At 41.6% G+C, this 21,799-nt stretch overlaps 1 long non-coding RNA gene across 1 annotated transcript; it reads right to left on the bottom strand.

Annotated features, from left to right (window-relative positions):
- Positions 1–8,490: 8,490 nt before the first annotated feature.
- Positions 8,491–13,031, bottom strand: LOC111761374 (uncharacterized). The gene is made up of 5 exons (XR_011646352.1): positions 12,277–13,031; positions 11,789–11,883; positions 11,006–11,080; positions 9,825–10,040; positions 8,491–9,043 (listed from the first exon to the last, which is right to left on the bottom strand). It is a non-coding gene; the product is annotated as an uncharacterized lncRNA (long non-coding RNA).
- Between the last annotated feature and the right edge of the window lie 8,768 nt (positions 13,032–21,799).

Consider the following 21,799-nt stretch of genomic DNA (forward strand, 5'->3'; position numbering starts at 1 on the left):
GAGAAGTAGACATCTCTACAATAATTGTTGGAGACTTCAATATCCTGCTCACATCATTAGATAGAACAACAAGACCAAAGATCAGCAAAGAAACAGAGAACCTGAACAACATGATACATGAGTTAGACCTAACAGGTATATGCAGAATGCTGCATCCAAACTCAGTCAGTTACACATTTTTCTTAAGTGCTCATGGATCTTTCCCCAGGACAGACAACATGTTAGGCACAAAGCAGCTCTCAATAAATATAAAAAGATTGAAATTATACTAAGAACCTTCTCAGATCATAATGGAATGAAACTGGAAATCAATAATAGACAGGAAAGAGGTAAATTCATAAATGGATGGAGGTAAACAACACACTTCTAAGTAACTGGTGAGTCAAAGAAGAAATTGCAAGTGAATCAGTAACTATATTGAGGCAAATGAAAATGAGGACACAACTTATCAAAACTTATGGGATACAGTGAAGGCAGTCTTGAGAGGGAAATTTATAGCCCTAAATGCCTATATTAAAAAAGAAAGAGCTAAACTCAATGATTTAACTAAACTACTAGAGAAACTAGAAAAAGAACAGCAAACCAATCCCAAAGCAAGCAGAAAGAAAGAAATAATAAAGATTAGGGCAGAAATAAATGAAATTGAGAACAAAAAAACAATTGAGAAAATCAACCAAATAAAAAACTGGTTCTTTGAGAATATCAGTAAAATTGACAATGCCCTAGCTAGACTAACAAAGAAAAAAAGAGAGAAGATGCAATTAAATATAATCAGAAATTAAAGGGGGGGAAGCAGACTTGGCCCAGTGGTTAGGGCGTCCGTCTACCACATGGGAGGTCCGCGGTTCAAACCCTGGGCCTCCTTGACCCGTGTGCAGCTGGCCCATGCGCAGTGCTGATGCGCGCAAGGAGCGCCGTGCCACGCAGGGGTGTCCCCCACGTAGGGGAGCCCCACGCACAAGGAGTGCGCCCTGCAAGGAGAGCTGCCCAGCACGAAAGAAAGTGCCGCCTGCCCAGGAATGGCATCGCACACACGGAGAGCTGACACAACAAGATGATGCACCAAAAAGAAACACAGATTCCTGGTGCCACTGATGAGGATAGAAGTGATCACAGAAGAACACACAGCGAATGGACACAGAGAGCAGACAACTGGGGGGTGGGGGGAAGGGGAGAGAAATAAATAAAAAATAAATCTTGAAAAAAAAAAAAGAAATTAAAGGGGGAAGTCACAACTGACCCTGCAGGAAATAAAAAAGGATCATAGAGGATATTATGAGAAACTGTATGCCAACAAACTAGACAACCTAGATGAAATGGACAAAGTCCTAGAAATGCACAAACAACCTACACTGATGCAACAAGAAATACAAGAACTTAACAAAGCAATCACATTTAAAGAGATTGAAACAGTTATAAAAAATCTCCCAATGAAAGTCCGCGGTTCAAACTCCGGGCCTCCTTGACCCGTGTGCAGCTGGCCCATGTGCAAGTGCCGATGCGCGCAAGGAGTGCCGTGCCATGCAGGGGTGTCCCCCACGTAGGGGAGCCCCACGCGCAAGGAGTGCTCCCTGTAAGGAGATCCACCCAGCATGAAAGAAAGTGCAGCCTGTCCAGGAATGGCGCCGCACACACGGAGAGCTGACACAGCAAGATGACGCAAGGAAAAGAAAAACATATTTCTGGCTGCTGACAACAACAGAAGCGGACAAAGAAGACGCAGCAAATAGACACAGAGAACAGACAACTGGGGTGGAGGGGGGAAGGGGAGAGAAATAAATAAATAAAATAAATCTTAAAAAAAAAAAATTCTCCCAATGAAAAAAAGTCCAGAACCAGATGGCGTCACAGGGGAATTCTACGAAGCATCCTGAAAAGAACTAACACCAATACTATTTAAGCTCTTGCAAAAAATTGAAGAGGATAGTAAATTCCCCAACATATTTTATGAAGCCAACATCACCTAATACCAAAGCCAGATAAAGATACTACAAGAAAATTATAGACCAAGCTCTTTAATGAGCATAGCTGCAAAAATTCTCAACAAAATACTTGCAAACAGAATTCAATAGCTTATCAAAAGACTTATACATCACGATCAAGTGGGATTTATTCCTGGGATGCAAGACTGGTTCAATGCAAGAAAATAAATCAACATAATTCACCACATTAACAAACTGAAGGAAAAAAAACCACACGATCATCTCAATCAATGTATACAAGGCATTCAACAAAATCCAGCATCCTTTTTTGATAAAAACACTTCAAAAGATAGGAATAGAAGGAAATCTCCTCAATCTGATAAAAGGCATACATGAAAAATGCACATCCTACTCAATGGGGAAAAGTTGGAAGCTTTCCCTCTAAGATCTGGAACAAGACAAGGATGTCCACTGTCACCACTGTTATTCAATACTGTGCTAGAAGTTCTAGCTAGGGCTATCAGACAAGAAAAAAAATTAAAGGCATCCAAATAGGAAAAGAGGAAGTAAAACTCACTATTTGCAGATGACATGATCTTGTATTTAGAAAATTCTGAAATATCCACTACAAAGCCACTTGAGTTAATAAATGAGTTTAGCAAAGTGGCAGGATACAAGATCAACATGCAAAAATCAAATCTGAGGAGGAAATCAGGGGGAAATTCCATTTACAATAGCAACAAAAAGACTCAAATACCTAGGAATTAATTTAACCAAAGAAGTACAGGACCTATATGCAGAAAACTACAAAACAATGCTAAAAGAAATCAATGAAGACTTTAAATGGAAAACCATTCTATGTTCATGGAAGACTAAATATCATGAAGATGTCAACCTTATCTAAACTGATTTATAGATTCAATGCAATACCAATCAAAATTCCAACAGCCTACTTTACACAATTAGAAAAGGAAATTACCAAATTCATTTGGAATGGAAAATGTACCCAAATAGCCAAAAGCATTCTAAAAAAGAAGAGCTGCATGGGAGGAATTTCACTCCCTGACCTTGAAACATATTACAAAGCTACAGTGGTCAAAACAACATGGTACTGGCATAAAGATAGACACATCGATCAGTGGAATAGAACTGAGAATCCAGAAATCCAGATGACTCTAGAGTCAACTGGTTTTTGACAAACCTACCAAGTTAATGTTAATGGGACAAAACAGTCTCTTGGTGCTGGGAGAACTGAATATCTATAACCAAAAGAATGAAAGAGGACCCCTATCTCACTTATTGTACAAGAATCAACTCAAAATGGATCAAAGACCTAAATATAAAAGCCAAAACCATAAAACTTCTAGAAGAAAATGTAGTGAAATATCTTCACGACCTTGTAGTAGGCGGTGGTTTCTTGGACCTTACACCCAAAGCATGCAAAACAAAAGAAAAAAATATAGAGCTAAATGGGGCCTCCTCAAAATTAAACACTTTTGCACTTCACAGGACTTTGTCAAAAGGGTGAAAAGGCAGCCAACTCAATGGGAGAAAATATTTGGAGATCATGTCTGATAAGGGTTTACTATCTAGGATATATAAAGAGAAGTTACAATTCAACAATAGATAAATGACCCAAGTGAAAAATGGGCTAAAGACTTGAATAGACATTTGTCCAAAGAAGAAATACAAATGGCAAAAACAAACAAACAAACAAACAAACAACACATGAAGAAATGCTCAAGACCACTAATGATTAGGGAAAGGCAAATCTAAACTACAGTGAGATATCATTTCACACCTACCAGAATGGCCACTATTAAAAAGACAGATGGGAAATGGATTTGGCCCAATGGATAGGGCGTCCGCCTACCACATGGGAGGTCCGCGGTTCAAGCCCCGGGCCTCTTTGACCCATGTGGAGCTGGCCCATGCGCAGTGCTGATGCACGCAAGGAGTGCCGTGCTGCACAGGGGTGTCCCCTGCGTAGGGGAGCCCCATGCGCAAGGCGTGCGCCCTGTAAGGAGGGCTGCCCAGCGCGAAAAAAGTGCAGCCTGCCCAGAAATGGCGCTGCACACATGGAGAGCTGATGCAGCAAGATGACACAACAAAAATTAGACACAGATTCCGGGTGCTGCTGACAAGAATACAAGTGGACACAGAAGAACACACAGCAAATGGACACAGAGAGCAGACAACGTGGGGGGGGGGTGGTGTGAGGCAGGGAAGGAGAGAGAAATAAATAAAAAATAAATATTAAAAAAAAAAAGACAACTACAAGTGTTGGAGAGAATGTGGAGAGATAGGAACACTTATTCCCTGTTGGTGGGAATGCAGAATGGTACAGACACTGTGGAGGACTGTTTGGCACTTCCTAAAAGTTGAACATAGACTTGCCAAGTGACCTGGCAATACCACTACTGGGTATATAACCAGAAGAACTGAGAGCAGTGACATGAACAGACATCTGCACACTGGTGTTCGTAGCAGCATTATTCATGATTACCAAAAGTTGGAAACAACCCAGGTGTCTGTCAACGGATGACTGGATAAACAAACTATGGTGTATTCATACAATGGAATATTATGCAGCTGTAAGAAGAAATGAAGTCATAAAGCATATGACAACATGATGTACCTGGAGGATATTGTGTTGAGTGAAGCAAGCCAGACACAAAAGGACAAATACTGTATGACTGCATTACTATGAACCAAATATATTGTGTAACATATTGTATGATTCAAAAGAAATTTTTATATGTATCCAGTACATTTAATTGAGAAATGTGTGTTTTTATTCACCTGTATTTTATTATTTTTAATTGTTTTTATTTTCAATTACTAAATGTACAAAATAAAGTTTAAAAATTATATGTGAAACATTCAGACTATAAGACAGTAATACAGTATGCTGCCAAATTTACTGAAAAAAATCTGCTTTAAAAAATGAAATGAAGGGTAGAGAGCAAAAGATGGGCAGTGATGTTGAGTGGGATGTTTGTGAGTGATTTATATTATTTTTGTTGATCTTTACTTTTCAAATATTTTTACCTCGTCTTATCAGTATTATAAAAATATTCAATATATTTTTAAAAATCGGGACATCCTTATTTCGACATCGATGTTTCCCCTTTTCACCTAGTCAGTGCCTGAGACCTACATGTTCTAGGAGAGAGGGGAGCTTGCTTCCCACGCCCTCCACCCCCTTGCAGGAGACTGTGGTGGGACTGAATCAGCAACAATTAATTGTTTTCATTGGCCATTTATTAGGGTATGAAAGAACTGCCCCTTTTCCCTTTTCTGCCCACCCCATTCCGTCCCTGGAAGTGCCACCTCTGCTCTATGTCATCTGAAGCTGGCTGGCTGCTGCCTTCCTAGGAGCCCTCCCCACGCACGTACCTCTAACATTCGGGTGGGGATGGGAGTGGGCATTTCTCCAGAACCAGCTGAGCCTGGAGGTCAGAGGTGAGCGGCCACCATCACCAGGAGAACTGCCAGGCGCTGACCTGGCAGCGTGCGCCCCCCTGGCCCAGCGTTGGTCCAGGAAAGCCAGGTTTTTTTGCTCCCCTCCCAGATGTCAACGGCCTGCCTGTCCCGCCCCCTCCAACACTGTACTGCCGAGAAGGATGGGAGTGGAAAAACGGAGGGAGAATTTAGGATAAACTTGTGAGGCACAGAAGGGTTTGGAAATACGGCCAGCTCACACTTTGCCACTGTCCACCCTGGAATTTCAGGGGCCTGGGCGTCTGACCCCGGAGGCCCTGCTCTTGACCCCTCTGCCCCACGGTGCCCCCCAACCCGCAGTGCTGCTCGGGCCGCCCTCCCGAGGGGCCAGCTCCACCGTGAGGACAGCGCGCTGCCTGGGAAGAGCTCAGGAGCCGTAGTGGGAGGGACCCTGCTTGGAAAATCGCTTCCCCCCGACCCCGGCCTCTGTGTTCTCACCTGAACAAGCAAGTTCACGTAAATAAGCTGTTGACCAACTATAGGAGCTGGAGTTCTCAAAACTCCTGCTGTTGAGCAGCAAATACCTCCTCGTAGGTCCAGCCTTAACTCCTGTCAGGTGGCTGAAGCGCCTGCCCAGGGCCTGAGCCTCCCTGGGGTCCCGAGTGACCCGGTGAAGACAGGCTCCAGCTGGTTTCTGAAACCCAAGGTTAAGCCTGTTAGCCTTTGGATTCCCTCCAGCCTGTCAGAGCAGGAAAGGGGGAAGCTCAAGTTGAACTCCAGGAGAAACATTACGACAGGGGTTTTTATTAATAGCAAGGGGTCAGTGAGCTTGAATTGAAATTTAAAAAGCACATTATTCTTGTGGGGATGTGTTGGTGCGGGTGCGATGTATTTATTAAATAATACACAGTATAGAGTGGACTTAGTAAGGGGTTCATGGGACAAAGAAGGTTCAGAGCGCCTGCATTAGAACGTGTTTAATGTTAAAGGGAGCTACCCGTGACCTGATAATTCCACTAGTTGAACAAAGCCTTCTCCTCCACTCCGCTGTGAGGACAGGCGTGTCATGAATAAATACGGGATTAACAATCAAGCAAATGCTATGTGTTACGTCAGTGAGAAAATGTTTTTCCTCAAGCAAAGAGCTCTTCTCCCAAAAGAATTATTCTAAATGGTTTTTTGTTTTTTTGGGTTTCTAAATCCACATTTTATTTTACATTATCTAAAATACAGATACATAAAAAAAATCATAATTCTATGTTATTGCCCACACAAAGTATAAGAAGTAATCTGTGACAAAGCCAACATAAACCGGAGGGAATGGTAGGGTATAGGAGTAGAGATTGTGTATGCTATTGAAGTTAAGTTAGTATCAATTCAAACTAGATTGATATAGATTTATAATGTTAAATACAAACCATATGAAAACCACAAAGAAAATAACTTAAAATATGCAGCAAGCGAAAAAAGAAGGGAATAAGACTGTTTGGCTAAAAAATATCAACTGTACACAAAAGAAACCTGAAACGGAGGACATGAGAGACAAAAATGGTGTATACAGTTTACAAAAACAAACTGCAAAGTGGCTGAAGTAAATCCTGCCTTATCAGAACTTAATTTTTTTTTGGTCTTTATTCATTTTTTTAATATTACATTCAACAAATATGAGGTCCCCATGTGCCCCCCACCCCCCTCACCCCACTACTCCCCCCATAGCAACATTCTCCTAAATGGTTTTAAAGGGAAATCCTATTAAGTCCCCAAAGGATAGTTCCAACTGTATCAACCAGTTTCTGCTATGGTATCAAATATCACCAAAATCTCAAAAGCTCATGACAACAAAGTTTGCCTTTTACTACATTACAATCCGCTCTCGTCGGCTGTGTTCTCCTCCACGGCTTCCTCACCCCAGGATTCGGGCTGAAGCAGCCTTGCCCTGCTCGGACCTTTCCCTCTTTCACAAGGATGTCCTTCTCGTGACAAAGAGAAAACACAAGTGATGGATCCATGCAGTGTTCTTCAAAAGTGATAGTCATCACCACTTTATATTTCGTTGGCCAAATTAAACGAAATGGCTATACCTGATGTCATAGGGTGGGAAGTACAGTCTTCTTTGGGGACTAATATAATATAATGTACCTCACCAATACATTTTAAACAGTTTCAAAGCATGGAAAAGAAGTTTAACAGAACTTCCAAGTTTTTTTTTGCATAAAGCTGACAGAGTGCACAGTAACAGAACATCACAATCTCACTCATGAATATAGGCTCAAACCCCCCTGAATAACTAGTCATGAACAACACGAGCAGCACATTAAAAAAATTATACCTTCTACCCAGGTTGGTTCATTTCCTGCATTGCATCATGTTTTCGTTTTCTCAGCTGCTAAAACAAATGCCATGCAATGGGTTGGCTTGACAAGAGGAATTTATGGGCTTGTGGTGTCAGAGGCTAGGAGGCTTACTTTCTCCCAGGGTTGGTATCTTCTGGCTGGCTGGCAAACTTTGGGGTTCCTTAGCTTTCCCATCACATAGCAATGTACATGGTAGTACATCTCCTTTCTCTTCCAAGTCCGGTTGAATTCCAGCTTCTTCCTTCTGGTAGCTTTCTTCCTCTGTTTGAATTTCATTTGTTTATAAAGGACTCCACAAATCCTGATTCAGTTGGGCCCCACATTAACTGAGTAACATCTTCAAGAGATCCTATTTATAATGGGTCCCCACCCACAAGACCGTGGGCCAAGAACATGTCCAAATTTGGGTACACAATGCAATCCCCCACACATAATATTAGGAATTTCTTTGAATTCATTATAGTAATGACTAACAAAAATCATATAATCATCCATGGTGAAAAGATCTTTTAAGCACTGAAAAAATAGGAATAGATGGAAAATTACTTTACATAGTGAAATACATTTAATCCAGCCAAAAAGCAAACAAACAACACAGTATCATACTTGATGGGGAAATGCTAAAAGCATTTTCTTTAAATGTGGGAAAATGATGATGATGCCCACAGTTATTGCTATCATTTGACATTGTACAGAATCACTATCCAAAGCAATTGTTCAAAAAGATTTAATGAAAGATATGGTCTCATTTAAAATAGCCACAGAATATAAGAAAACTAGGAATAACTTTATTAATAAATGTGTGAGTTCTCTTTGAAGAAAAACCTAAATACTACTGAAGGATACAAAGGAATTCATGAAGAAATCAATGGGAAGACAACTAACAAAATGACAACGGACAATGCCCATCCCAAAAAACAAAGTGCATCTACAGCTGCAAGCAAGACAATTCCAACCATCTGCCCCATGGGATCTGCGATGGTTAGGCTATTGCATCAACTCGCCCAGGAAATTGTGCCCAGTTGTTTGGTCAAGCAAGCACTGGGCTAAGTGTAATACAAGGGCGTTTATGGACTGTAGTCACCATTGACTTTCCTGCAGCGGTAAATCATAGATACCTGGTTATAATCACATCAATCAGGGAGATTGCCATCAGCAATGAGGGACGCTTAACCCAATCGATTGAGTGCCTTCAAAGAGGAAGTGATTCCAGCATTGGGAGTGAATTTCCCAGCTCGTCTTTGGACAGCCAACCGTTTGGACTTTCACTGGAGCTCCTGTTTGCAGCCTGCCCGCGGAACCTGGACTTGTGCATCTTCACGGCTGTGTGAGAGACCTGATAAATCTCTTACTATTGACAGATATCCCTTGTTGATTCTGTTTCCCTAGAGATCCCTGACTAATACAGGATCTAAGCCCCCTCTCAATCAGAAACAGAGTGGGTATCATCATCCTAAAATCCTCAAGACGGAGGAATGAACAAACGTAAGGGGGGAATGCAAATATGGACTCAAGTAGACTTATTATTATTCTAGCAATGGAAGAACTTGTAACATCGATCTAAAGGCAGTGGTTACCAGAGGCTGTGAGTGAAGGGAGAGGGAAGAATACGTGTAACATGGGGCATTTTGGGGACACTGAAATTGTTCTGAATGACACTGCAATGATGGATACAGGCCATTGTACATTTTGTCAAAATCTATATTTTTATAGATTTTTGTGCAGTGCAAAGTATAAACTATTGTAAACTACTGACCATGGTTAATAGCAATGCTTCAATATGTGTTCATCAGTTGTAACAAATGCAGCATGCTAATGAAAGCTGTTGTTAATGGGGAAAAATGTGGGAGAGGGTAGGATATGTGGGAATCTTATACTTTCTATTTATCATTTATGTAATCTAAAGCTTCCTTAAAAATAAAAAAAGTTTAAAAATTCAGATGTTATGGTGAAAAAAATCAGTGGGGCCTCCATGTTCTTGAATAGTAATCTTCAACATTACAAAGAAGTAACTCTTAATTTATATTTGTAAATTAATATGATCTTAACAGAAATAAAAACAATTACGTATTTTTGAACCTGATAAGTTGATTCCAAAGTTCACCTGGAAAGTGACTGGGCTCCTGTCTGCCATATGGGAGGCTCTGGGTTCGATTCCCGGGGCCTCCTAGTGAAGGCAAGCTGCGCGCACCACAGAGAGCTGGCCCAGCAAGATGACGCAACAAAGGGAGATGCAGCAGACCAGGGAGCTGAGGCGGCTCAAGCGATTGAGGGCCTCTCTCCAACACCCGGAGATTCTGGGATCAGTTCACAGTGCCTCCTAAAGAGAAAGACAGGAAGACAAGCGACATGGGAAGAACATACAGTGAATGGACACACAGAGCAGACAGCAAGAGCAAAACACAACAAGGGGGGAGGGAGACTCTAAAAAGCAAATAAATAAACAATGTTCATGTGGAAATAGATTCCAGCAAGAACACCCCAAATAGATTCCAGCAGGAAAACCCTAAAAAAGAAAACGCTGGAGGGGGACTAGCATTACCAGATACTAAAACTGTCTGCTAAAGCCCTGACATTCAAACAATGTTGCTAGCACACCACAGCTCAGGCATGGAAGAGAACAGTCCAGAAAAAGACCCAAATACAATATAAACATGATTAAAAAAAAAAAAAGAGGGACTATTTGGTAAATGGTGTTGGGACAACTGGGTACTCATCTTACAACACTCACTTTGAATTTTTACTTCACACTGCACATCGGAATAAATTCAAAGATTTAAATGGGGGAAAAAATGAAACTAAAAATACACTAAAAGAAAATATGGCCTTGGAATAGGGAAGGACTTTCTAAATATGACTAAATAGCCAGAAGGCATGGAAGATAAAAACTGACTATGTAAAAATAACTTCTGCATTACAAAAAAGACCTTTCAGAATAGTCAAAAGCAAATAACTCTGGGAGCAGATGTAGCTCAGTGGTTGAGCACCTGCTTCCCATGCACGAGATCCTGGGTTTAATCCCCAGTATCTCCTAAAAAAAATTAAATAACAAAGTGGGGGAAAAAAATCTCTGCACTCATATTGCAGACAAATGGTTAATCTACTACATAACGAGTTCCTGGATATCAGTAAGAAAAAGACTAACAATTCAGTAGGAAAAAAGGAGGTAAGCTCTGAGCAGATAATTCACAGGGAAGGTACACAATATAGCTACCAGACACATCGAAGGATATTCAACTTCACTCATTAATAAGAGAAATTAAAACTAGACTGAGATATTTTTACCTGTCAGATTGGCAACTTTCCAGAAATTGGAGAATATAGTACTTTGTCTGGGCTGTGAGGCAATAGACAACTCTTCTGTGGATGAAGGTGCAAATCAATAAAAAATAATGGCAGGCAATTTGGTAGTATCTATCAAAATTACAAATGCATATACTCTCTGATCCACTGGAATTCATCCTGTGGATTTTCTTGCACAAGTTTCCTATGTACAAAGTCAGTCATCCACTGTAATATTGTTTGTAAGAGGAAAGAAAAGGAAAACCCAAATGTCCAAAATAAGTAACAGGTTAAATATATTATGGTGCATCTATGTAATAGAAAACCACACCTTGGTAAAAGATAATTATGAAGATTTTTTTTTTTTTTTAATTTCTCTCCTCCCAGTTGTCTGTTCTCTGTGTCCAAGGCATGAAATCTGTGTTTCCTCTTGTTGTGTCATCGGCGCCATTCTTGAGCAGGCTGAACCCTGTTTTGCACTGGGTGGCTCCCTTTACGGGGCACGCACCCACGTGAACACAGGTCAAGGAGGCCCGGGGTTTGAACCTCAGACCTCCCATGTGGTAGACAGATGCTCTAACCACTGGGCCAAGTCTGCTTCCCAATTATGAAGCTTTTAATGTATGGGTTTAGAAAGGTCTCTAAGTTATGCTAAGTGAAAAAGCAAGGTATGAAGTACTATGTACATCTTTTGTGTTAAATCGTGGCAAATAATATTTATATTTGTCTTCTTATCAATGAAGAAACCTCTGGAAGGAAACATAAAGAACTAATAACTGTGATTACCTGTGGGGTTGTAGTGGGAAATGGGTATATGGGCAAGGAAGACTTTTCACTGTTTTTTTCTACCTTTTCTCTTTTGAGCCTTGTGATGGTATTCCCTATTAAAAAAATAAAAAGTTAAACAAAAGAAAACACACCTTTGGATATTTTAGATGTTTTTGAAAGTATCTTTAAAAAATTTATCCCCCCTCCCTCAGATGATTCTGGTCTGTCTGCTTACCTTCTCTGGGAGAAGTGAGGAACTAAACCCAGGACCTCCCACATGGGAAGCAAGTGCCCAATGGCCTGAGCCACATCTGCTCTCCACAAGCTATGGCATCTGCTGGTGTGGTGTCTGCTCATCTTGAGGAGGCACCAGGACCTGAACCTTGGAACTCCCACGTGGTAGGCAGGTGCCCAACTTGTTGAGCCACATCCACTTCCCCTTGAAAATATTTTAAAGTGTACTATATGCAAGATATGCTTTCTTCAGTTTTGATTCTACCTCTTACTTTAAGTACCTTGGAAAACACAAAATTAATCTTCCACTAATTAATTAACCTTTGTTGACCTTGACATGAAGGGAACGAAAATTGTGAAATTTCAAAGTTCCTTGATGGTCTCCTAGCCTTCATTTTTCAGATATAAATTTATAAATTTGGGTCTTGTAGTTATTTCTTTCCTCATCTTGGTTAATAACCGTGGGCTCTATTATTGGCAAGTTGTTCGGTCAAAACCAACCTTTCTAGTGAGGTGAACGTTAAAAATGTTTTCCACTATCCAAAGAAAATAATGTGTTATCACTCAGGACTTTTCTGAAAACAGGCTTCAAAGGATCCAAGACTCATTCTACTTCTTTTCTTTTGTTTCCTGATGATACTCTTCCTTTTATCTCCCCAATTGTGCAAGAATTGTTCTATTTTTCCTTAATTAAAAAAAATTAAGCATTTTAGTTACAAGATTGGCAAATGACTCTAAAACGAACCCAAAAGAGTATGGCACGCGGGGATCCGCTGGAAAAGTTTCCTCCTCTTTGGATGTAAAAGCTCTTAACCACTCTCTGTCTTTCAGCCTATCGCAGCCGAGTCCTGCAGCCAGACAGCCGAGAGCCACAGGGGCAAAGAGATCCTCAATAAACGTGAAATAATCCAGATAGACGTTGGGAGGACGCACTGGCCAGCTGGCCCCGCGGACTACTTCCCTTGCTCGTCACACGGCCGTAAACACCCAGCTGGGTTCGCCAAGCCCTCTCCCCCGGCGGCGGCGGGCGTTCAGCGCCCCTTCCCGCAACACGGCTGCGCCGGGCGGGCGGCCTTGGGGTGCGCGCGGGGGCCGCGGAGCCGCAGCCCGGCCGGGCCGTTCCCGAGCTGGGCGCGCCCCCGGGGCCCTCCTGCCCGCCCGGCCCCCGCGGGCTGCTGCGGGGCCGGCTCCCACCTCCCGCCGGCTCCCGCCTCCCGCCGCCTCCCTCGGCCCGCGCGGGACTTCGCCACGGCGCATCGCCGCGCCCGCCCGGGGGCGCCTGCTCTCTGCCGGCCCAGCTCTGCGGCTCCCGGGGCGGGGAGGGTGGAGGTGGGGGCGGTTTCCAGGAAAATCAGTAAAACGGCGCCGCGCGACTGTGCGCGTGAACTCTAAGCGCGTGCGTGTCCCTGTGCGCGCAGTGGAGTGCACACGTGCGCGCGTGTGTTCACCCCGTGCGCCTGTGCGGAGGCCAGGCCTGCGAGAAGATTCCGTACCGGAAGTCTGCCCCAGGCGGAAGGCGGCCCTCGGCATCTGCATCGAGGAATGGGGGCCGCGGTGTGTTTTCAGTTAGCCCAGGCCCAGCCATCACGGCTCACTCCCCACCCTTCTCTACCTCCCTCGCCCTCTCCTCTGCGCCCAGTTCTCTTTGGAGGATCTCCACGCACTGACCCTGCTGTTGTGTCCCCCAAAGTGCCACCCCACACTGCTTCTGTAGGACTTCTGTGTTCCAAACTCATTTGGAATGCCACCTCTATGCTTGCGTCTGTTTGTGGGCCCTCTCCTAAGTTATTTATCTACACTAATGCAAATTGTTTTACCATAATTATATAATAAACATTATGATCTATTGATATATGGTGAGGGTGAGTGTCCCATCGCGGTTCTTTAAGATTGTTTTAGCTATTCTTGGACTTTGACCTGGTATGTGGATTTTTAAATCAATTTGAAGATTTCCATAAAAATCCTATAGGGATTTTTTTTTTTTAAAAACGTATGAAATTGTAGATTTACAGAAAAACCATGCAGAAAGTACAGAGTTCCCACGTACCACCCTGTTACCCAGCAAAACGGCGGCGGTGGTGGGGTGTGTGTGTGTGTGTTCTCTGCCAGATGGGCTCAAATGACCAATTCCTGAGACACCCGGGTTTCAAAGAGAGAGTTTATGGCCAAGCGCAAAGCTGGAGGTCAGACGGCCTGTTGGACTAAAATCTGTCTCCCTGAGCTGCAGTCTAGTTCTGGTAGTTTTATAGCATCCAAAGACGGGCGGTTTGTGATAATGAGCGCAGTGGCTTAGTTGACAAAGTTAAGAGATGGTCTAATTCTTGGGCGTTCACAGATTGATTGGGTTTAAGCTACTGGGCAGGCAGGTCAGAGCTCGGGAGAAGCCGCCCACGCAGAGCTCTCCTTCGCCTTCCAGTTTGGCGTTCTTGACCAACTTTTTCTTTCTCTCAGCCCCTCTTTGTTCACTTTTTTGTCCTGAGTGAAATTTTTGAACGTTTTCTCCATTTTTGTTCGCTTGACTTTCATTTGTTTTCTTCCATTATTTGGGGCCAGGAATCAGTCTTGAACCGCAGTTTTACTCCAAGGGCCCTGCAAATGCACGTTTTGAATGGATTATTTATGGGAGGGACTCAAGAAGGGTGTAGCCGGAGAGGGTGGGGGCTTGATTACATCAAAAATATTGCTTAAATATTAGGCCTTTACCCAACAGACACAGAGTAAAGTGGGGCCCCGTGGAGTGAGGAGGCACACAGCTGGCTGAACCACTGCACCCACAGCCTGCCATGTCAGGTAAGCTAGAGGTAGCGTGAAAATTTGTGGTAGCTCCTGGGCCTCCCAACGCCAGGAGACTTTGGGGGAACCACTGGATTATACCAACAGGGAGCAATTTAGAAAGCTCCCTCCAGTGATGTCTGCGTTTTTCAGAATCCCCTTTAATGCCTGGTACCGTCATACTTCTTTTAGGTGTAACTGGGGATTGAACCTGGGAACTCATATGTGGGTGCTCAACCACTGGAACTACAGCTGCTCCATCCTTCACCTTCCTTACAATCTCTGTATCCTTATTCTCCAATGAGACTGAGCTTCTTGTGTTAAAAGGGCATTCTGTTTTTTTCTAATGCTAGTTTCCTATATCCATTTTTGCTCATTTTTCTATTTCCCCCCCTTGTGGTCTTAGTAGACTATTTTTCACATATTCTATAGACTGATAATTTCTCTTCTATTTGTTGTAAATATGTTCTTCCAGGCTGTGGCTCGTGTTTTTTCAGGTTGCTTTCAGGTCCAAATATTTATCAGTATTCTCTTTTTAATATAGTATTTCTGAAAATAAGTTTAAATAATGTGTTTCTTGTCTAGGGCCACACACATAATTTTCTTTTTTTTTTCGTTTTAAAAATACTTTTACTTTAACAATACAAAAAATAGTACTGTGCCTTAACATGCCCTCCCTAATTCACAGGCAATCACTATCAAAACTTATAACTGGCTCTTCTGACACCTGCAGAAGTGTCAGTTATAAATATTATAATGAACTATGCAAATATTAATGAATTCATCCATTTTATAATTTTACCTCTCATTTTGGTCAATGTTAATGTTAGACCCATAGCTATATCTCTCCTCAATCCTACTCCCTACAACTTCCTAATACAGGTATATTAACAATTTGGTTAAAGTGATATCAACTGATTTAAATCTGACTAGGTAAATATTCTTCTCTGTAGCAGTCCACACCAGAATAATGATTTAGTTCACATATTCCCAATTTGAGGAGTAATAATGTCCTCATATATTTAAGATCTGTCTTTTAAAATTTTCAGCTCTATGCTCCATTGCTTCTTTCCACGCCATATTCAATATCTTTTTCCAAATATGCACAGCAGATATTCAATGGAATCCAGGTTTCCCATTGCTTCCCATATGCAGCCTCGTCCTCCTGGAGGCTGCTCAGCTTGCTTTCTACCTTGGATATGCAGACATCACCCTGGTTTTTGTTGCACTCTTGTGTGGGTCCTTTTTCTCCCACACAGATTCCTCCTTTTTCGGAATTTTGCACCTGAACTGCATCCTTGCATGGCTTCTTAAGAAGAGGTACATGGGTAGCAAGTTTTCTGTGTCCAAGACTATCTAACACTGTCTTTACCCTGTCTTCACACTTGAAGGATAAATTCAACTGTGTATAGAATTATAGGTTGAAAATAAGTGAAAATTTCACTAAGAATGTTGAAACCCTTGATTTTTTTTGAATTAATAATAAACTTTATTTTTAGAGAAGTTTTAGATTTACAGAAAAATTACGGAGTTGCCTCCTTACTCCCCCCCCCCACAGAATTTCCCCTATTTTTAACATCTTACAATAGTGTGGTACATTTGTTACAATTGTTGAACCAATTTTGAGACATTGCTACTAACCAAAGTCTGTAGTTTACATTATGGTTTACACTTTGTGCTGTACAGTTTTAAAGTCTTTGACAAATGTATAATGTCATATATTTGTCATTGCAGTATTATTCGGAACAGTTTCACTGCCCTAAAAATAGCCTTTGTTCCACCTAGTCATCCCCTCCCCCCTGGACCCCTCTCTTTATATTAATGTTATAAGTTGCTTTGCTAACAAAAGATACTGACTACACCTTATGTTTGTTCATTTCTCGGTTTTGAGGGATTTGGGATAATGTCGCTGTGACTGATTCAGGCTGAGGGAACTTAGATATTATGGGGCAGAGGGAAGGGATTGTTTTGCTTGCAGTTACAGATAATTCTTGTCCATCATCATAGTTTCGTTAGTTGTCCAGGGCGAGCTGGAAGAACTGGAGAGTAGGAGTTGGCCACAACTCTGCTTGGTTTCAGGGCTAAATTGGCATATGAACAATCCAAAGATTTAAGTCTCTGAGAAATGTATTTAGCAGGTCAAATAATTATTTATAGGTTCAAATAAAATAAAAGAATCATGATTAAGAGAATTGTAAATGAGTAATAACTGTGTTATATTGGGGAAATAGATGTTCATGTATTCCCAAATAGGGCTTGCTGAGGGGTGTTGATTTCATGCGGCTGTGTGGCTTGCCTATGGTGTCTGGCGGTCCCTAGAGCCCTCAGGAGCACTTTTGTTTGAGACTTTGTTTAGTGTGGAAGTTTGTGAAATCTCCCTGAGACCAGCATAAGCATAACCTCTGGAATGACCTCTCAAATCACATTGAAATCTCTTAGCCATAAAAACTCTTTTTTATTTAATGTCTCCCCCCTTTTTTTCTCTCTCTCTCTTGTTTTTTATTTTTTTCATTTTTAAAAAATATTACATTAAAAAAATATGAGGTCCCCATTCACTCCCACCGCCCCCACCCCACCACTCCCCCCACAGCAACACTCTCTCCCATCATCACGACACATCCATTGCATTTGGTGAGTACATCTCTGGGCATTGCTGCACCTCATGGTCAGTGGTCCACATCATAGCCTTTACTCTCCCACATTCCATCCAGTGGGCCATGGGAGGATCTACAATGTCCGGTAATTGTCCCTGCAGCACCACCCAGGACAACTCCAAGTCCCGAAAATGCCTCCACATCTCATCTCTTCCTCCCATTCCCTGCACCCAGCAGCCACCATGGCCACTTTTTCCATACCAATGCCACATTTTCTCGATTACTAACCACAATAGTTCATGTATAGAATATCAGTAAGTCCACTCTAATACTTACTGTATTCCTCCTTCCTGTGGACCTTGGATTGGTTGTGTCCATTCCACATCTATGTCAAGAGGGGGCTTAGATTCCACATGGATACTGGATGCAATCCTCCTGCTTTCAGTTGTAGGCACTCTTGGCTCCATGGTGTGGTGGTTGACATTCTTCAACTCCATGTTAGCTGAGTGGGGTAAGTCCAATAAACCAGAGTGTAGGAGCTGAAGTCTGTTGAGGCTCAGAGCCTGACTATCATATTGTCAGTCCAGGGATTCAGATCCCCTAGATATATCTTAAACCCCAGCATCAACTACAATTCCAGTAAAGTAACAGGGAAGGCTTGTGAAAAGAGATCACATCTGAGTCCAGCTCCATCACGCAGAGACACCAACTCCCAAGAAGGGCCAACTGACATGGCAGTGAACTCCATCTGCCATGACCATAAAACCTGTGGGTCTCTGTAGCCCTCAGAAGAACCAATACCTGGGGTTGTATCTACTTTATCTGTCTCTGAGACTCTGCTCAGTTGTGCATAAGGGCATTCCTTCTGACAACCTCCAGACTCTTTTTTAAAAGAGACTCATAGCCATATAAACTCATTTGTCCTTTCCATTTCCCCCTTAATTTAGGTCAAAAAGCATTTTAACTCCTGTTATTATATGTAGACAGGGATATTCTGCTGGTCCATGTTGAACCTTTTATTCAAGGTCATTTTCTAGTTACGTCATCAGCTGGTACTTGGTAGTGATCCCTCGACGCCAGGGAGGCTCATTCCCGGGTGTCATGTCCCACACTGGGGAGAAGGCAGTGCATTTACATTGCTGAGTTTGGCTTTGAGACTGGCCACATTTGAGTAACACAGAGGCTGTCAGGAGGGAACCCTTAGGCACACTGCTGCTCTAGGCCTTGCTCTTATATCAGGTGTATAGGCTCACAAGCATAGTTATTAGTATCAGGGACTCACTGTTGGACCTTCATTCCTTCCTGGTCTTTGCCATTGCACCCGGGGGACTGCCGCTGCTCCCCTAGGGACCACGAATGTCTCCCCCTTTTGGCCAAAGTCTTTTTCCAAATACACCACTGATTAATGCTTAGTAACAATCCCTTGGTGCCAGGGAGGCTTATCCCAGGAGTCATGTCCCATGCCAAGGGAAAGGTAATTTATTTGCAGAGTTTGACTTACAGAGAGGCTACATTTGAGTAACAAGGAGGTTTTCAGGAGGCAACTCTTAGACATTAATTGTAATTAGGCTTAGTTTCATTTTATAGGAATAAGGTTCATAAGTATAAGCATTAAAATTGAGGGCTTGGCATATTGACCTGCTTCCTTTTATTAGGCATGGCTTATACATTCCAGAGATTTTTGAAGTCCTTGATTTTTTTTTTTTTTTTTTTTTTCATTTAATATACAGTGTTGCTTTTCAGAGGTCCATGGAATTCTAATGATCATTTCTTTGGCTGGAAATTTTATTTTCCTTTAAAAAACTTACTGGGTTTTCTATAGATTACTGGTGTTCTGGTATTTTACAACAATGAGCTTTGTTTTCATTTAGTGGACTTAGTCACTGAGTATGATCCTGCCTTTCATATCTCAAAACAATCTTAATTTCTTTCTTTCTTTTTTATTTTAGTTTTTGGAATATTTTCTTGGCATTTCTCTTCCCCTACTTAATATTTTCTTTTTAGCTATCAATTTCCAAAAACACTGTCCTTTTTTCCTTGAATATATAATATCCTGTTTAATAGCACCTCCCTCCTCTGCCTATCTTTATATAGTTCCTCATTTAATGATGGAGATTTCCTCATCTGTCCTATGAATGTTTGCCTTCTGTGTTTAGAAACAGACTTTGAAAAGCTAAGACAAATGTTGAAGTTTGAATCGGCCTTCTTGACTTACCTCCTTGACTTTACCTTCGGGTGACCCGACAGCACACTGCCTTTTTTGAGTGTTCTTACAGAAAGAAAGAGTGTTCTACAGAATCTCACATATAAAATGGATGACCATGGAGCAAATACTGAATGCATATAGATTGTTTAATAAGGTTGATTGTAAATATGTGGAAATGGATAGAATTGATGGTAACACATTATAATGAGTATACCTATCACTGCTGATATATAAATGTGCTTGTGGCTGAAAGGGGTAGTCTAGGGAGATTAACATTAATTGAAAAACATCTAGAGGATAATCTTGGGACTGTATAATGGTGATTTTGGTGGTAGATGAGGATTGTGGTTAATAATATAAATACAAGAATGTTCCTTTATATCAAGGTAGGACTATGGTGATACATGGGAAAATAAAATTTATGTAATTTATAGACTATAGTTAACAACAATATTGTAATATTTTTGTGGCAAAGGCAAAGAAGGTACTACATCAACGCTAAAGGTAAAAAAAGAATATGGGGTTCAGTTTTATAACATGTGAATATGAACAAGCATTTTTTTTCATTTTCTTAATTAACACAGAGACCTTGCTCATGCCATTTAATCTATCTGTGCTTACTTATTCATCTTCCAGAACACTGGAGAAATAATTGAGTTTGTTTTTAGGATTAAATAAGATAAATATGCCTGGACAGGATTTTTTATTTTTTAAGTAATGTTTCCATAATTTGTTAAGCTGCCTTTTGTCTGTTATTTTATTTTTTGAAGTTGAAATAAAGTTGAAAGAAAAAGAATGATCATGAGATCAACTATTACTAGATAACATGGCCTTATTTGTATTTCAAAATAATAATAAGGAAAGCGGCTGTGGCTCAATCAGTTGGACTCCCACCTACCATATGGGAGGCCCTGGGACATGACTGTGCTGCAGAGAGCTGACACAGAAAGATGACCCAATAAAGAGAGACAAGCAGGCACAGAAAAAAAACAACAACACACAGCAAATGGACACAGAGAACAGATAGCAAAAAACAAGCCACAAGGGGAGGAATAAATAAAAAAATAAATATAAAAAAAAATAATAAAACTTCCCATTCTGCACCTATTATTCACCAAGCCTGCAATTAACAGATTTGCTCCTTTGGATTCTCACATCTTCCCTAAAAAGAAGGAGCTATCTGCGTTCACTATACTGATGAACAAACAGAGGTGAAGATTAAGTGTACGGATAATCCCAAAGTGGCAGGGCTAGTAAATGGGAAAATCACCATTTTCAGGTCTCTAAGCTTTATAACCAGCTCTCCTCATGACCGCACTGAGGCCAAATCGGTAGTCTCACCATCTCACAGGCCAGTCAATCTGGACTGCACTGTCCTTGGTCCTAGGACTGATTAGGGTCCTAAATACTCTATAAACTATTGGACTGGCAATGGCCCAGTATAGTTGGCATGCCATTATTTTATATCTCATTGAGGACAATATCTCTTCTACTAGTCTCATTAAATTTTTTTCCCCCAGGCTATGAGATTCTTCTAGAAAGAGTAGACAGTTACTTGCCTTTAGACTGGGCTTCAACCATTTTCCTCTGGGAAAAGCTGAGTTTCAGAGAAACAGAGAAAGATGCCCCCAGGCTGCTAGGAAGACAAAATGGAGCCCAAAGTCACAGAGAGGGAGATTCCCATTTTTCCTTGGGCTATGGAATGGGTGGAGTAGGACTCAAAACATAAGTTTTCCCCATTTCTGGCTTAAAAATATGTCCTGACCCACGGAAGTAGGGGCTGATTTTCCAGAGTACAGAACAGTCCCAGCAAGATGGCGAGGCGGTTCCACATGTCAACTTTGTAGACCAAACTCCTGCCCCCCAGGCCAGACACAGGTAAGGAGTTTAAGGTTTTGGATTACTTTTTTTTTTTTTTTAAATTTTAAATGAGAGCCTTTTTGTCTCTTCCCTGCAGGAAAACCACCAAAGTATTCTCGTCGTTGCCGCACACACTTTACCACGAGACAGTACACAGAATTGGAAGCCATGTTTAGTGAGACCAAATACCCCAGTTACAACGCCATGGAAGAACTGGCTTCAGCCCTCCACCTGGATCAGTACGTCGTTAAGGTCTGTTCTAGTGTTTCCCAGTATACACTAGGCCACAGCTATGTATACACATATACTTTAAAAATTATTTTAATATTTTTTGTTAGAGAAATTGTAGGTTTGCAGAAGTAT

Source organism: Dasypus novemcinctus, chromosome 18 (genome assembly GCF_030445035.2).
Source record: "Dasypus novemcinctus isolate mDasNov1 chromosome 18, mDasNov1.1.hap2, whole genome shotgun sequence".
Classification (NCBI taxonomy): Eukaryota; Metazoa; Chordata; class Mammalia; order Cingulata; family Dasypodidae; genus Dasypus; species Dasypus novemcinctus.